This window comes from Parasteatoda tepidariorum, chromosome 2 (assembly GCF_043381705.1).
Source record: "Parasteatoda tepidariorum isolate YZ-2023 chromosome 2, CAS_Ptep_4.0, whole genome shotgun sequence".
NCBI classification, from domain to species: domain Eukaryota; kingdom Metazoa; phylum Arthropoda; class Arachnida; order Araneae; family Theridiidae; genus Parasteatoda; species Parasteatoda tepidariorum.
This window is the reverse complement of record NC_092205.1, coordinates 28,557,779-28,576,963: the sequence shown is the minus strand read 5'-3', so window position 1 is coordinate 28,576,963 and position 19,185 is coordinate 28,557,779. Positions and strand designations below refer to the sequence as shown.

The 19,185-nt window shown below is 29.6% G+C and overlaps 1 protein-coding gene across 2 annotated transcripts in view; it reads right to left on the bottom strand.

Moving 5' to 3' along the window:
* Positions 1-18,619, bottom strand: part of LOC107449631 (astakine) — a 103,230-nt gene extending 84,611 nt beyond the window's left edge. Inside the window, exon 1 of one of the 2 annotated variants that reach the window (XM_043044034.2) lies at positions 18,515-18,619. The gene's annotated coding sequence lies outside the window, so the exon portion shown is untranslated. Of the gene's footprint in view, positions 1-11,544; positions 11,698-18,514 lie in introns of those variants that run through there. The other variant, XM_043044033.2, reaches the window with a different exon arrangement.
* Positions 18,620-19,185: the final 566 nt, after the last annotated feature.

Genomic DNA, 19,185 nt, shown 5'->3' with positions numbered 1-19,185 from the left:
AATTTTATTAAATAAGAATATATATTAACAGGCAAAGAATTATTTTAGTATTTCTTAATTGTGACAAAACTAATAGTTGATGTAAAGAAATCTCTTAGATTATCGGAATTCTGTCAATTATAAAATATAAACCACAATTTGGTTTGAAAAAAATTCTCATTCACACTCGAAATTTTCTCAATAATTGATTGCGTAAATTAAAAAATTTCAGAGATGACTAACTGTTTTGGTTACATCTGAATGATTGCAAATAACTGTAAATTTGTAAATAAAAATATTGTTTGTAAGTGAGTCGTGTCTGGAAGATTTGACTTTTAACGCAGAAAAAAACACAGGAGTTTCCTGCTGTATTTCATGACCATAAATTATTAAGATGCTGAATATAATATTTTTCAATTATTTTGAAGGTGTTTAGAAGATCTAAGATAAGATCTATCAAATACCCTAAAACATAAGCATCCTGTTAGCTTTAAGCATAAATTGCCTAGAACTGTTTAATTTTTATTGGATCTGGCAAATACTCAAATTTCTGTCCTATTTCCGTTTTTTCATTTTTTCAGTTCAATGCATTGTTTAATTATTATATTTCTAGAAAAAAAGCGCACTCTACTAGAATAATAAAAATGAAAATAGAATAAAAAAATTAAAAGTATTTTCATGTATTATTTTGAGATCAAAAATTATACAACAGCACTTACTCAAGGAAAAAACACCTTAATTTTACAATTCCAGGAATCAGACATCTAAATTTAATTTTATCATTATTTTATTAAAAAATATACTTCAAAACGTTAAAGAATAATATGGGTGGTGCAGGTGATTTTTTGTTGCGAAATTTAATATTAATGGAAACATCTGTTTTGCTGCAAAAATTAATTGAATTTTTCTCGCTGTTTGAGTATTAAGCCTACAAACTTGACTTGGCATGTTTGAAATAAATTATCCAAAATAACAAGATGGTAACTTTTTTTCTTGCACTTTTTTCAATGTTTTCCAGTATTTGGATAATAATAATAGTAATAAAATTGTTTGAGAGCCGCTTCTTTAGTATTTTGCTTCCTTTTCTCTTTTCCTAATGCGATAAATCACGTTAGATACGTGACATTATGAATCTATTGTTTTTGTCAAGAACTATTATTTACTATTGTTGGTGAAGAATTATCCTCTGTTATTAAATATTATTACATTTACTATTACTGCACACAATTTATTATTGAACCGTCTTATTCTTCAGATTACGTATAGACATATTCTAAAACGCATTTACGATTACGCATCTTTTTTCCTTGTTTGATTCAGTCAAATAATATTTTATACCACAAAAAAGAATATTAAGTAATTAACTACAAGTTCATAGCAAAAAGGATCTCTCTACATTTAAAAATCTTACGTTGTTTTGTGTAGTTAACTTGACGTTACATTTTGCTTAACCGTGCGAGAAAAACTATGAACTTAGAGCTTGTTAGAAACTTGTTATTACGGAAATGTATAAAATACTGTTATAGGAAGTCTGATGGAATAAAAATATTTATATCTATTTAGCATGAGGTAATTAGTTCGAGAATTATCTTAGATACTTGAAATTACGAAGATGTATGAAATACTGTTATAGGAAGTCTGAGGGAATAAAAATATTTATATCTATTTAGCATGAGGTAATTAGTTCGAGAATTATCTTAGATACTTGAAATTACGAAGATGTATGAAATACTGTAATAAGAAGTCTGATGGAATAAAAATATTTATATCTACTTAGCATGAGGTAATTAGTTCGAGAATTATCAATTGTTAAACTTGTATCAAAAATACCATACCAATAGAGCCGCTCTGTAGACCGTAGAAATACACCCACAGACTAAAAATTTAACAGTCTGAAAGGTACATTTTTGTTTATGAACTTAATGCAAGTTCTTTTAATCTAATTTGTTCTTAAGTTATTTCAGGGCGAAGAAAGGATGAGGTCTCCCGGTAAAACTATATAAACGACTAATATAAATGAAACAGTTTAAAATAAAGCGATAGATTATACGCTTGTGGTAGTCTGTAATATTGGCTACTCATGTGTATCATATAAGATGCAATATTTATAAAGTGCAATTTTATTAAATAAGAATGAAATAATCTTAACAGGGAAAAGAGTGTTTGCCTCCCAATAAGGTGACTTACGTTCAATTCCCAGTAATGGCTGGTTGATATGACTTCTGCTGCTGGCTCGTACCGACCACAACGCTTACATAAAATATCCTCAGTGGTAGACGGATCCTGGGTTAGAATCCCCTTGCTGATGGCCTAACCGTTTGAGGTTTTCGCAGTTTTCCTTTCCATAGTTAGAAAGAATTGGGTTTTAAAGAATATAAGCTTTTTTTTTCTTAAATGTTTAAAAGAATAGATTCAACTCTTATGTTTTTTGAAAAGGTATAAAATATTATTAATAGTAAAATTGAAAATGAGAAGCCTAAACAATTTTAAAATATAAATATTTAAAGCTTTCATTTTCATATGATAAAATGGCTTAAAATAAAACAATGTATTTTTAGCTAGAAAAGCAATTTTTTTTTCAACGAGAACATCAAAATACGGTTTTGTTCCGTCAAAAAAGTCCTCTACAAAGGCAGGTCCTTCCCAATGCTTGATCCAGGAATTCCCTTATCTTCTGGGTTGGGTTCAAAATTACAAGGTTAAGAAGTTGAACATTAATTGTAGTAGGCTCAGAATCGGGTTTGTAGTTCAATGCCGGTTATAAGATTTGGAGAAAAAAACATTTATTAACTATTTACACATGGAAATTTCAAACATTACTTTTTCTAATAGCAGCTTCAAAATATTTTTTACCATAATAAGAAAGTAATAATACAATGTCATCAAAAATAGTCAATCCCCTTGAAATAAATACTGATTCCACAGAATTGAGATAAAGCAACCCAACTTTTTTTCTTTTTTTTAATTTAGAAATACTTTATTAATTTTTAACTTTTTTAAAATATAGTGTGCTACCCGAGTCCATTGATATAAAAAAATAAAGGAAATAAAGTTGTATTTTTGCTTTTTGTAAAATGATCGTCTGTGGAAAAACAGGGGTGAGCTCGTTCATCCAGATTGTAATTCTTGACAGTAATAGGACGCCTCGAGTGTTTCTAAAAGCAGAAATATATGTGTCGCCACTTCGCATGGCCAACAATTTAATGTCAGTAATGGTGTCCCCATCACTTTAATGCTCGAGAGGTTTTCATCCTATTAAGTTAGTGACTTTCAGAGGCATGAAATTTATCAGCAACCTTTGAGCAGATTCTGCTAAGATCCTCTTTTTTTCTTCTCTTAGTTTCAGTTCTATCTTGTTTATCAAATGTGTATTCTGAATGGTATTTTTTGTGGTTAATGAAAAATAACTAAAAATAATTACATTATGCCAATAAAATAACGCATCCGGAAATTAGTATCTCTCTGTATTAAAAAATGAGCGCCGCTGCTGTTTTGAGTGTTCAACTTGAGGTTACAATTTGTTTTGCAGCGCAAAAACTATAGGATTTACAAATCGAAATTATAAATGAGTAAAAAAATTAACGAGAAATTTAATGAAATAAGAAAAAAGTTAAGATTCGATGATTAGTTCGAAAATTATCAACTATTAACTGTAAAAAAAAAATTTAAAAGTGCAGTCCCGATTTACTACCTACTGAAATGCAACTACAGAGTTGAAACTTGAAGAGCTGAAACGCCATTTTCTATTATAAATAACCCCAAGTTTATTTCAGAATTCTTATTTGTTCGAAAGTTATTGCAATTTTAACTTTGTTTTCGTTTAAAAATTTCTCTTCGTTTTTTCTTAAATAACCATTATTTGTTGCTCCCACAGTTAGAACAGCTAGTACACAGTTTGAAAGAACATCCATTCCTTTCCCGGGATTCGTACCCAAAACCTTTCTGATGCAAGGCTAGTTACCTCACTCCAACACAGACCGGATGTTGCCTGACATAAATCATAATATTTATATCGAAATTTTGTAAAATTATAAAAGACCAAAAAGTGATTAAAATTCCTTCCAATTTGAATTGTTATACATTATAAGGTTTTTGTTAAAGGTTGTAAAGAAGTAAAATTACTTATCATTTAGTACTTCTTAGTGTTTCACATAATCTATGTATATTCCTAAGTGTAAATATTTTTTCTTCAAATGCTGTCGATTGTTTCTGAAATGAAAGTTATCGTTCATTTTGTTACGATGAATATAATTACAAAATGTTCTTACACAAATTTACATTTGTCTTTATGTTGTCTTTATTTTTATACTCCTCATTATTAACTTATTTTAGTACTGATTTAGAGTTAGTTCTGAAAACGAGTGATTTTCGTAGTAAAAGGAAATATTAAATTATTTTCACTTCTATCAATGATTTGAAACAGTTTTATAAATGGGAGATTTATTTCTGATTCATCTTATTATCAAAATATTATTTCTATGAATCGGAATTATGTTCTATTTACATTCTAGAAGAAAGATAATTTTGTTCATTGAGTAAAAAGATGTAAATATATACAGTATATATTTATAATGCGAAATTTGGGAACATAAATATCTTAGGATTGCAGTTTTATCATTTTACAAAATAAAATTAAAAAAATGTCTAAGCATCACATCTTTTGGTGATAAATTTCTGCAAAATATTTCTTTTTTATGTTTCGCATCCCATTGAAATGCATTCAAAACTTTTGTGAATGCATTTGGTTAGCTATATGCTTTTTTTCTGAAAAAAGCTTCTTGAAAGATCCGGTGAAAAAAGAAACAGAGAAAAAGGGGATGATTCGGCTGATTCAGAGCCTGCAAGTATAAATTTTTTGAGAGATATTTTCCTCTCCTGTCTTGTGTTGTGCGCAAAATGCTCAATCAGCAATTACAAAACGAATTCCTTATTTTATACTACATTTTCATTGGTCAATTTGTAGGAATGTATTTTAAAAACAAAGTTGTAAAGAATTATATTGAAGAGAAGATTAAGCAATTAGGGTATTATGAATTACGTTATGAGTGCGGTAATTTTGTGTAATATTTAGTCATATGAAATAGATTTTTAGTAAAACTATTCCTAAAACAATTGGTTTCGTGAAAAAAGAAAATGCAAATTGAGCAGTATTTCCTTATAATTATTTATTGTAAGCAACACAATAAAAAATATCAATATTTTTCACTTTTTGCGAAACAATCTTCCAATTTAATCGCTACTACTCAACTTTCGTTTGCTATTATTACAAAAATAAAAGTGCATGTGTATCGAAGAAGGTAATTACATTCAATAATATTTTACATTTGTACTTTACATTCAAGGCAGGGCGTAATTGCGTGTTATGTTGTAAGATATGTTGTACACTGGATATTCATGAAATAAAAGTTCATTCTAAGTAGAATTACAAAAAAAAAGATGAAAAAAGGGAAAGAAACAATAATATGATGTTTAGAAATAATATTTAAATAAACAAAGCTCTAACATGTAAATATAAAAAACGCATAATAATGAAATTTCAATTTCCTACTCGATTTATCCCGCGATTCAAGAATTCAATGTTAGTCTATCTTGATCGCAGTTTCGCGATGCTGTATATTTAAAAAAATTGCTATAAAATTGTTTCTTTTCAAAAATAGATTTAAACTCTCTCCCCTAAGACCAAGAGAACCTATCAAAAAATATTTTCATTTAGATATTTACTGAAATGTTTAGTTTATTGCGCAGTATTTTACTCTGCAAGGAAAAGTTTTAAACTTTAACTTGGATTTTATATTCCGAGTTTAAACTTGGAAGAAAACAACAAGGAACCCTAACTTCAATTTAATCAGAAAGTGCAGAGAAAAGTGATGGATGACTTTCGGAAGATAGAGGGGGAGGAGGGCACTTCCTGATTGGATATAAAATCATTAGAGGGAAGGCATCTTGGCGGATAGTGGGTAATATTTTCGCCAAAATATGGTTAATCAACGTCCATCTCGACTTGGCTGGAATGATAGCTTAAATACTGGCTTCACTAGTCAGGATGCTAAATTAATCACAGCCAGATCCCTGGACCTGTCAAAAGATACTCAAAATATGCTGCCAGTTTTTTTTCTGAAGTATTTGATAAGTAATTATAAATCATTGATGCCAGAATTTATCTTATAAAAATATGTATCAAGCGAAAGAGAGACAGCATAAAAGTTTTTATTTAAACTACCAAGTAAGTTTGTAAGAAAGTTAGAAAAAAAAAGCTTTAGTTTTCATTTATTATTATTATTTTAACGAAGACAGGGTACTTTTCAGTTAGCCGGGTGGCAAATTTGCAATCCAGCGGCCTTAACGACTCGCTGGCTTTTTTGGAGATTTTCCATTTGGCTGTAGTTGGTCGAAATTAAAAAGCAAGCTTTTGTTTCTTTTAAAATTTGTTACCCGAACTAAAAAAAAAAAAAAAGACAGGAATCATTTTTTTTTCATTTAAGAAAATTTCAAACAGGAGAGCGGGTTGTTAAAAGCAGCTGAAAATCAAACTCAGGCGAAAGCTAATAATCACCAAAACTTATAGACCTCAGACAATTTTTTTTTTTACATTTTTCTATTTTATTTTTTTTAACGCTTGAAAATTGAGTAAAATAAAAAAATAATTAAAACAAAAAATAATTAGAAATAAACTGAAAAAAAAGAGTTGAATTTCCTCACATCCGGCTAACCGAAATGCAGCGAAAAATAACCAATATGCATATTATTTAAAAACATTTTATGGTAGTTACTTTTTTATCGGTACATTCAATATTTAAAAGAGTAATTATGACAAAACAAAACAACAAATTCTTTATAAGTTTCATATTCATGCAAACAATATGTCGCTAAATAACATATAAAGATATCGATATTAAACAGTTGCTCATTTTTTTTAATCGCATTCATATTGGCCAGGCAATCACATTCAGATCTCGTAAGTTTTCATCAGCCTAAAATTGATAAAACTTATAAAGGTAATTTTTACCCCTAAGATACTTCTTTATCCCTTATTTAAAAGCGGTATTTACCAGCAAATAGAAAGATTTTGCAGCGCGTTATGTTTCCGCCCTAACTCATACGTTAACACTATTTGAGCTTCAATGCACATGCGCGAAAACTTCTCTTCAAAGTATAGTGTCGCTATGACAAATAATAAAAAGGAAATAAGGTTAACTTTACGATAAACGTACGACAAGCAGTATGCAAAAGCTCTATATCATCTTTTTATGGAGGTACTTTCTGCTATTATCACGTTTTTGGTTTTGATTATTAAAATTTTTTTAAAATTAACCACTGTAATATCATATATAAAAATTACATATTGAAATAATTCAAGACTTGAAACAATAAAAACAGTGTTCCTTTCTGTAAAGTAATTCTATAGTATTACCTTATTATTCAACATTCTGTAATATTCATATTTAAAACAAAATCCAACATATAACCAGTGTTATAATTGTTCAACAGTCAATGAGTTATATTTACTTAAATAATAAGCTTTATGCAAAACCATGTCCAAACAATAGCGTAAACCATTATCTGGATTGAACTTTTTGCATTACTACCAAAAAATCTCTTTGGCATAAATTATTTATAGTGCCTATAAAATTAAATAGATCTTTTCTTTTATTTTATAAAGACGTTGAACAACCGACCTGATTCTGAGTTTACGAATATTATTATTCAACTCCGCAGCCTTGTAATTTTGAACCCAATTCAGAAGATAAGGGAACTCCTAGATCAAGTATTGGCAGAAATATGCCTTCGTGGGGAACTTTTTGATGGAACTAACCTACATTTTCGTTAAGCGAAGAGGAAAACCACGAAAATCTTCCACGGTTAGCCCAATGGTAAGGGAACTCTTACCCTTGATCCTCTTACCACTGAGGATATTTTAGGACAGTACTGTGATCTGTGAAAGCCGGTGCAGAATCCGTATCCACCAGATATCAGTGGGATTTGAACCCGGGTCACCTTATTGGGAGGGCAGCGCCTTATCCCCTGAACCACCACAGTTCAAAAGAAAAGGAGAGAAAATCAATCGTCCCAAGTGAGAAATAAGTATTTAAAGCAAAATCTAGATAAAGTTACAATGGTAATTGAAGTTAATAAATTAAAGTTGATAAATTGAAGTTAATAATAGTTAGTAAATGAAGTTAATAAATTAAAGTTAATAATTAAAGTTAAAAAATTGCATTCCAATAAATTGGAAACTATAGTAGTGTTAACACACTAAAAAATTTTAATATCCTTAAACTTATTTTTTTTCTTCTTTCAATTTGATAAACTGATTATCGTCTAGACACAAAATGTGATTGAGTAACAAATGTGTGAAATGGTGAGCGAATCGGGTTATTACCTATTTATAATTTAAGCTTTGAAACGTCCATTCTTGACAATTAATTTAATTATATTGTTTTCCTGAATCGCATTTCTCCCCCCCCCCCACATGAAATTAACTAAATTTTTCTGAAAATGTATGTAGACGATTCATAAACCTATAATTTGTTACGTGACATCTGAGGGTCACATTTTTTTTTAAATTTATTTTCCTCCAACGGTTCATACAATACTCAACCACCTAAATTTTTTTAATGAGATAACAGTAGTCAGTGGGGTTCGAACCAGAGTTTTTGTATTGGGAACTCTGAGGAATCACTAGTACCAACATCTAATTGTTGCAGTTTTAAAATATTGCACCTCTTAAAAGCTTGAAATTTACTGTTTACATCTAGCACGATTCGAAAATTCACGATATATACTTGAATCTGTTGAATGAAATAAAATTAGTTTTGCTCTTATTTGCTTTGGAAACTACCCTGTAGCTTATGTTTTCTATATTACTTCTATTGATTTTTCCGCTTCACATTCTGAAATAAAGAACAATAAGAACACATCACGTCCTAATAATGCGTACGTGGTGAGTTTTCTTAGAAAAGTCACGGAAAGAACTTTGTCGCCAACTTATCAAATAAGAGTTATAATCTTGGAACGCAGCGAAACACACCCCCGAGCATCTCGGTCACAATCAATTTTTCCACTCTTCCTTCAACCCCCGCTTCCTGAGCATTCAACTTTTCGGCTGCAAAACGTTCTTTTTTTGGGCGAAATATCGGTTTGTCCCTGACCATTGTTGCAAAGAGGCGTTGCATACATTTCTTCGTTCCTTTTTTTTTATCTTTACTTGGGGGGTTAGTGTGGAAATATGCATTATTCTTTTTTTTTTATCTTTTCTTATGACTCGGGGTCTTTTTCTTATTCATCGCTTTTATCATACTTGCAAACGATCAGAGAAATTCGATTCTGGAAATATGAGCCCGGTTCCAAACAAAGTCGAGTGAGAAATGGTCCCTCCATTCAACGCTTTATTTTCATTTTTTATTCCAATCTCGTAAACATATTAAAGCTCTCTCTCTTACCCCCCAAAACCTCTCGAATTCTTTTTTATTTCAAAATTGAAAACTGCGAAACGATAAAAAGAATGGAGAAAAAAATTTTGAGCCAAGAATTGAGTTATACAATGTAGCTAGACCAGAAAACGACAAAGTATTTTACCGCGCATGAGTGTTTATTCGATATTACAGCTTTTTAGGGTAGTTTTGTAATTAGAGGATTTGTGACTTGAATCCGACTATTCCCTTAATAATTTATTTTATTATACATATTATAGATATGAATTATTTTATTATATAATTATAGTATGTCATAATAAGCATGTTCGCTAATGAGTTGAATACGTAAATAATTAAGAGAGAGCTGGAAATCGTTTTAAATATTGTAGTTTAGGCCTAATAAAAATATTTTAAGTTTGTATTAAGAGTATTTGAGGCCATCTTGGGTTTATTGTTTCAAAGGTGAAAGGGATCAAAGGAAATTATGAATATTACAGTTTAGTTTGAGCTGAATCGAAATTTTTTATGCTTTTTATTTTTATTATATATTATTCTGTTTGATTATATAATACTCTGTTAACTCGTGTTTGAGTTTATGTCAATCAAAAGCAACAAAGAGAGAGAAAGTAGACATTTCCAGACATAAATCTTAGCTTTTATAATAAAATTTGTGAAAATAAGAAAATTTATACAAGAGAGATAAAAACCGTTCTTTATTTGAATTGTAATAAGTCTCGTCAGCGAGTAAAATTACTTCCTATTTATTTCTTCTTATTAAGCTTCACAATTTGTATTTTTTAGATTAAATATTTTGTTCAAGTTGAGACCATTACTTTTTAAATTTAGGTTATTGTCCATTTTCTTACTATTAACATAATATAAAAATATTCTGATATATAATAAAAATAATTGTATATTTTGATAGCAGAATTGTCTTTTTTTGCATGAAATATCGACTTTTAAAGAAGAAGAAAACAAAACAATGACTGGTTCGAAGCAATTACGTGTGTTGGTGAGTGGAGGGAACAGGGGGTGAAGTCTTTTGGTATCCACAAAACATAGATTAATTTAGATTTAAAAAAAATAACAACAAATAATGATGTAACAAAATAATTTGCTGGACATTAGATAGGGAAAATGAGTTTTATATTTCATCCTTTGATTCATGCAATTATGACCAAAAATTGCCAGAGATAGATAGAAAAGTATAAAATAATATCATTAAGAGAGGTCAAATGCTTTGCCGCTCTCTTTGATAAACTATTAAAAAAAACTCAACATGTGACATATGTAGATAATAATAAGAAAAAAATAAAATAAATACTATTATTAAAAAAATTATGCTTTATTACTGTAGAGAAAGTCGAAAGTTGTCTTGACCAAATGTATTATAATTCAAATTAAATCAAAAATGAATGATCGCTTTATCAAGAAGTTAATGACTATAAATATCCCTTACTTCAAACTTCATGGGAAAAAATCACTTGATATTACTTATAAAAATGTTTTTTATAAGTAATATCAAGTGATATCATTTGCCAAAACCTCTCACACTGAAAACTTCCGCACCTTTTTGCAAGTAAACAAGTAAACTTTCGTTATCAAATGATATTAAGCAAACTATTTTATAAATAGAGGGATATTCAATAATTTGTTTCATTAAATATTAAGCAAACGATTTTATAAATAAGCGAATTTTATAAATCTTTTTCTCAAATACTAAGCAAGCGATTTTATATAAGAGAATTTGCCAAAAATATTTTCATTAGGTACTAAGCAAATGATTTTATAAACAGAAATTTTAAATTAAATGCTAATTATTTTCCACTAAATGCTAATTAAAATTAAATAAAAAATTTCTCATTAAATACTAAACAAACTATTCTTTGAATAAAGAATTTTCTAAATATTTTTCTCATTGAATATTTTAAACTTTTGTTTACTAAAGATCAAGAATATCATTTTTTTTTTTCGCTAGAAAAATGCCTCATTTTACAATAATGGCGAGCAAACTTCATTAAGTTCTTAAAAAAATTTTAAAAAAATAATACATTTTATATTTTAAATGTGAATGCTAAGTTTTGGATACTTAAAGAAGGAATGTGTAACCTTAAGTTAAAGTGGAAAATAAACAAAAACCACGTGGACTCACTCTCTTTTCCGCTAATTTTCTTCTCGTATTCCGTTCGTAAGGAAGCAAAAGAAGATGCGTCCGATCCCTCAGCAGGCTTCTACTCAAACTGTGTTTGGTTTTCCGAGCATCAGAAGAGGAGACGACAGTGAGCGCTGCCAACTGAAGCACAGTAATTCCGTTTATTTGGAAAAAGCAGAGGCAGCAGAAGATTCTCAACTCACTGCTCCCATCGTTTGACTTTTTTTCTCGTTTTTTTTTAAAGCGAGTATTTTTTCAATCACGAATGCAACAGAATATTATTCTTTTTTTTAAACAATATATTGCTTTTCGAAAAGAATTCTCGTTCATACAACTCACTGAATGCGTATATCAATTTCTAATATTTTTTCCATTTCAATTTATTTTACCAAAACTAAGGAAATAAAACTACCAAAAAAATATTTTCAACAATCCAACAATCTTCCATGATAATTTGAAATAAAAAATAAATGTAAGAATTGTATCATAACTGTATTCTTCTTTAACAAAAAGTCATGTGTGGAAGCAAAAACGTTGTTTTCAATTATTTATTGAGGAACATTGTGAACAATTTTTTAAGATAACTAAGAAACTCCTTACCCTGTTCGTTCGCACAGCAACCTTAGTGAATGCTTATTATTCACCATTGTTTTTTTTTCCCTTCAAAAATTGATATTTTTCAGAAAATATCCTTTTGTTCATAAAATATGTAATAATAATTATTATTTTATGTAAGAACACTTTGCTAATATGTTAATCATAATTAAATTAACAGCTATCTGCATTGACAAATATGCTTGAACTTAAGAATTCGCGATCGCCGCGAACTATAGGGGGCGTTATTGTATGAGACGAATACCTGCGATTTCTACATGAACAGTCATTCAGTTACTCTGGAGACGTCTTTAATGTAGTGCGTAGCATTGTAACGTTCCCTCTTTATTGTGGCTTATTAAATTAAAAAAAGAAAAATTTTTAATATTCTTTCTTATGCAAAACGAACACAAAATGGTTTCACTTTTTATTTAGAGAAGGAGCATCCAAAACACATTGGAAAAATATTTGTAAATTAACAGAAAAAAATATGTATATTCTTTTAAGAATTAAAACCTAATACCCGAGAAATAGTTTTGCTAAATTTAATGATATAACATGAAAGGCCTATTTAAACTTAACATTCCATTGTTTTAAGAATCTTATTACTTCAAAAATTAAAATGAACAAAAAGTATACATAAGCCTCATAATTTTATGAAATTTAATTTTGTAAAAAGAGTTTTTTGACAACAATTTTTATCAAAAAATTTCAAGTTTCAATAAAAATCATTATTTAGAAACTAAACAACTTAAAATAAAGAATGCTTACGAAACAAAAAAAAATTCTTTTTTGTCGCCATTTTTTAGTGCTACGAAAATTTGTCTTTGGAATTTGCCAAAAACAAAACAAGATGCAACTTAATTTTTTCAAGAGCGAAATATTTTACCAAAATAAAACGAAAATGTACCAATTCCCATGACGTGAAACTTTATCTAGGTAAACGTACGTTTTGGAAATGTTATCTCATTTGGAATCCTATTTAGTAGAGTTAATATGGCGACACCATCAGGTGAACGAAAATATAGTTTGTTTTGTATCTATGTTAAACTTTATATTGGCTCATTTCTCACCGAAATCCGATTGACTACTTTGATCTTAAATAAAGTGTTTTATTTTATGATTTGTCGCAAAAATTTTAGGTGTAGATTGGCGGCACTTAAAAACTGCCAAATCTGTAGCTGCGGTGGCGTTGATACATAAGTGCCGAATTATTCCATACTTTTCTTGAAAAATTATTTTCTTGAAAATTCCATATTACTTGAAAAAATTAGAATATGCAAGAAGTATGCATAAATACATAATATTATACCATTTAATTTTTCAAAAAAAGTCTTTTGGCGACAATTTTCATCTGAAAATCATAAACTAAAAAACGTAAAACAAAGAATTCTTAGGATAAAAAAGCGATTCTAAAAATTCCTCATATTGAAATAAAAAAAACTGTCATATTGTTTCTTTTTTTCATTCTTATAGTTCTTAATCAGACGTAAAACCATTCTGTAAAGAACTATCATCAAATAAGAAAAAATATTATTTGCAAGCAAATTTTTTATTATAAAAATCATAACACTCACCTTCTTTATAAGTCCGGAGAATTCCAAATGAAATGTTCTTCGTTAGAAAATTTTATTTCCAAGTAATATCTACATAGATTATTCCTTCATTACTTTTAGATAACATACCATACATCAAAATTATATAATTATATGATCTCGATATGAATTTCAAATCGTAGCTTGGAGACAGAATAGCTGATTTCTAGTTGAAATTATTCTTTTAAAACTAAAAAATGCTTTCCATGAAAGCGATAAAAAAAAAAAATTTTAATAATCAGCACAAATGATACTATTTCACGTAATTCGGATGATTCTTTATTTTTGTTTTCCGAATTATATAGATACAGAAATATATACTATTCTATAAAGAAGACGAATATTCTATAACTATAATAATATATTACAGTTCTGTATGTTCTGAATTCACATTTATCCACTGGAATGAAGAAAGCAATGCTGTATTCTCTTTAATTTGTAATGAATTGAAGACCAAAAGAAATGCATTTTATCGTAGTACACACATCTGTAACAGTATGCGATCCCAAAGTTGCAAGTTTGTTGATAATAGAAAGGTAAACATTATTGAGAAATTGTAACTTCGAATGCTTGGCGTGTTCTGCTTCAATGTTTGGCATGTTCTGGTTAGTTTTCTCAAGTTCTTCTGCATTTTCCTTAGGGAAATTTTGCATCTTATTTGCGGCTAAGAAAGTGGCGAACGTCTTTGCCAACGGTTATGATAGAACTCATGCGGATATTTTCAGGCTCCCGCTAGGGGGTGTACTCAAGCGTTGCGATCGCGAATACAGAACGTACGATTTGATAGAAAGGGGAAAAAAATGAGAAGTTATTTTAATTGTTAACAACGACAACATTATACATAACGACAACCTGAAATCATATTACAGTTCAAACTGGAAATGTTTTTGTCTCTCTTGTCTTTTATATTTTTAAAAATGTTGGTATAAATTTTAAGACTTATATTTGGCAACGTGAAATCTCTCTCTCTTTTATTATTTTGATTTTACTTGTTCATCTATATTATATAAAACGCTAATACGTACGTATGTATGTATGTATCAATAAAACCGATGATATTTCTTTTCTCGCGCTGGCAACAGTTTTCATTTTTAATTGATTGGATTCGGCGCGCAAGAGCACGTAGTGAGCAACCAGATAACAATAACCAGAGTGAGCATTATCAGGTTGTTCAATTCAGATTCATGCACTGAAAACATGACAATATTTAATTTAAACTCAATTAGGAATTAATTAATTAATTGAAGTGAGAATGCTTTAAAAGGCCGCTGTTGAATTGATATTTTTCTACTGGGAGCTACCTAAACGTCTAAAAAACGTTTAAGTGTTTGTATTGAATGCATTGAATTTTTTTATATTTCGCGTTTATTTATGCATTGAATTTTCACGCTTTAAAATGCAGAATATTAGTGAAGCAATATTTGATAATTTATTTTGCTAATATGTTTCTTATTTAGCTAATGTTTTGATTTTTTCTAATAATATCTAAATATTCAATCTAAATAGCTAATATACTTTTTTAAAAGCCAATGAGAACATTGGTAGAATTCTTCTACATAAGTACAATACTATGTCTTTGATGATAAAATACTATGTCTTTGATGATAATATATTATGTCTTTGTGCTAGAAGATTGTGTTCATTGGCGCAGCGAGCCATGGTTCACGGCGTGAACCACATAGGATTGCGTAGCAATTCTCGGGGGTTGGCGAGAGTTAGCGAGCAGGGGGCGGAGCCTCCTAGTTTATTTTTATTTTTATAACTTTTGACATCAAGTTAAGCGCGAGCTTTTAAAATTATATCGAGAGAAATAAATTTTTCTTTAACAATGAATAAATAGTCATAATTTAAAGCAAAAATCAGGAAATATTCATCTGATTAAAAAAAATAAATTCTTTTTCATGAAAACAAAAATTGTCAAAATGTTCTATTGACTGTCATTTCTTCTTAAATGTAACTTGAAAGTAAAAATTTCTCCTGTAACAATTTTGTCCATTTAATCCATCTTTTCGCACATTTATATTTAGAAATAAAATCGATTGAGATTAAGTCCGTTGAAAATTCTCAATATTTGTTCTAACAGATTAAAAGAAACGTTCCATTACATTGTAATCCTTAGATGCTTCGCCTCACACTTATATCAATTAATAATGAAATCTCAGAGCCGTGAATGAATTCTTTTTCCGTTTCGTTGAGAACGAAAAACAAGTTTTTTTCGTCTTTTTGTTGCGTTTATTACGTTGTATAATCCCAAGAAGCAATAAATCGATTTTATGGGCAGTCTCTTGGGAAATTCATATTTATTGAAGTTATAAAACCATGTAGAAAGACACTTTATTTTATCTTTAAAACTACAATTACTGTAAAGCAGATTATGTTTAACAAATTCAATTAATTATCTTTTGTTTTGTTTTTTTCTGCTTTGTTGAGTCGTTACTAAAGTTTCGCTTTTTGTAGCAATATTGATCACTTTCTAATCCTTTTTTTAAAAAAAAAATTTGAATCATTCATAGATGAAATGAATGCATTATGCCTAAGGGTTTTCTTCAATATATTTGAAGCTTAACATTTTAATAAAACAAGTTTTTTTCCAAAAGAAAAAAATATTTCCACGCATTAAGTTTATTTTTTGAAAGAAAAAACTCCTTTGTTTATGAAATAAGCTGTTTAATTTAAAATGAGAAAAATGCTAAAAGAAGTTTTAGGGAGATCAAAAGAAAAAAAAGTATGAGCCTAGAGGGGATTTTTGTTGTTGTTGAAAAGATAAACTTGTGTAAATCAGGGTGTTCTATGAAATAATAAAAGGACGGAATAGTTAGAGAAATATTCTTTATGAATATTATTTAATGCACTATCAATATTTTTTCATACTATAATCTAATTAATCGAAGTTTTTTTTTTAATTTATACTTTCATTGTAAACGCACAAAAATTTAAAAAATAACTTCATTATTAAAAATTAAAAGCATGCATAGATAAATAAAAAAATTGCAAAAAGTCTAGTTTCTAAATTTTTATTTCTTAAGATCTATTTGTATAGCAAAACCCCTTTATGAATATATATATACTAAACTAAACTCAGTGGCACGACAGCCCATAGAAAGCCAAGGCCTACTGTACCCATATCAGTTTTTCTGACCTTGGGTTGCAGGAGCAGATGCTCTGGTTAGGTGGTCAGCCGAACGCTGAACCCCCAGTGTTTAGTTCCCAAGCATGCTTGGTACTCATTTATCGACCCAGGGATTAAAGACTAAGTCTACCTTGCCCAGACCGAGGATCGAACCCAGGACCTGTGGTAAGGGAGCGCGAAGCACTACCACTCAGCGTAACTAAGTAAACAGATTACAAATTATGAAATAAAGGCGAGAATAGAGAGTAGTGGGATTTTTTTTAAAACGCGTTCTTACTGAAGAACAGAACCTCATTTGGATTGTCTGTTACCTTGGATTGGCTCGAAGCTGTGTTTGCGTAAGATAATTATATATTATAATAGATGAGTAGCGGTGGCTTAGAAAATAGAGCACATGCCTCCCAATGAGGTGAGACCAGGATCGAATCGCAGCGTTGACTGGTTAATATGAATTCTGCTCTTATTGCTTAATATATTGTCGGTTTGAATCGGCAATATTTCGAACCTAAAATATCTTCAGTGATAGATGGATCATAGGTTAGAGCTCCCTTGCCCTCGGGCTAACCGTTGGAGAGTTCCGTAGTTTTCCTCTTCAAGTAAGGCAAATACGGGTTAGCTTCAGCAAAATGTCCGCCAAGAAGGATAGTTTGCCTCAATGCGTGATCCAGGAGTTACCTTGTCTCTTAGGTTGGGACCAAAGATTACAAGACTACGGAGTTAAGCATTGATAGTCGTAAACTCAAAATTGGATCGGCTGTTCATTGTCGGTTTAAAAATAAAATAAAATATTACACTGGATAATTCAAAATATTCAAATAAATATTCTTAGAATGAATGACTCCACCCTATAAACTGGTGTGAGGTATGAGTGTGGCAAAAGTGGAATTTTCGGCCATAGATGACGCCACTGGAAATTAAGAAAAATCGCACCCCAGCCTTAATAGCCTACAACAACAATAGTGATAATCCATGTAAAAATCTTCTTGAATAATAACTTTATTGTAAATAACTTTATTTATTTAAGTAGTTTCAGAAAATATTGATTGGTTTAGTTCTGTAAGTATTACACCCACAAATGTTTGTTCGAAATTTGATAGGGATTTCATGAAATTTTAACCTAATAATTAAAAATGTAAATTGTACGTCATTAATTTTAATTTCAACCTCTTATAGTAAGGAAAAACATTTTTAACTAAAATATTATTGTTTAAACAACTAAGTCTGAAACTTTCACTATTCATTAATTCTTTATTTAAATTTTAAACACAGTTTCAACAGTTTTTAAAACTAGTGTAATTAAGTATAAAGACGAATTTTTAAAAAAAGCATTTTTTTTTAAGAAAAGTGTACAACTTGGGGACTCATTCTTTGGTAAATGTGACTCACTGTGAGTAAAAGTTTTCTCCACAATGTAAAGCCAAATTCGGATTAAGGTGAAGAACACATTTAGAACAGTAGCTTTTCTCACACTCTATACCTTTGAATAAATTTAATATTGATATATATTGAATCTAATCGATTCCGAGCAAAATTTAACATAACAACTTGCATAGTTATCATTGCAAAAATCGATATGTCCAAAACGTTGAATAGGAATGAATCTGAAACAAAGAACATTGTGTTCGAACATATAAGGGTTAAAACTACTCACTTGTTTTCGGGAACATACTCCTCGGAATTCAATTCAAATGTTCTATTCTAAAAGAGTTCTCTCTAAAGATTATGTGGCAAGCATCCTTTGTCACAAACCTTCGCCACACTGCTGAATTCCCCTTTGGCCATCAGAACACAGAGCTTGCACAGTGAAGGGGGAGAGAGAAGATTTGGAATTCGAAGCTGTAATTAGGAGAGGTAAAGCCTTTTACCTTTCTTTCCGGAACTCAGGGCTGCTCCGACAGATTAGGCTTTAATTACTTCGGTCTAATTACAGAGAGGGGCATTCTCATTCTAGAAAGATTCAACGGATAAAATGAATTCTCGGCTAATTGCATTATTAAATATGCTCTTCTCATTTTAAACTGACGATGCAAAGATTTACCCTATAAAATCTCGAAATGACTAGCGCCAACTTTGTTTTGAAAAGTTTTAAATTATGTACCTTGATTGAAATAAAAAATTTTTTGTATTTTTAATCAGAATTTGTCACCAGTTTTGATGACAAAATTTTACACTTGAATAGCTTAAGTATTGTGTATTAAGTACATTCTGATGGATTTTATTCTCCACCAACTTATAAACTTTGTAAGCGCTATGTAAAATAAATTTCATATAACCGGAATTCTACCTTAATAATCGAGAGATTTTGAATTGCGTTTGTTTTAC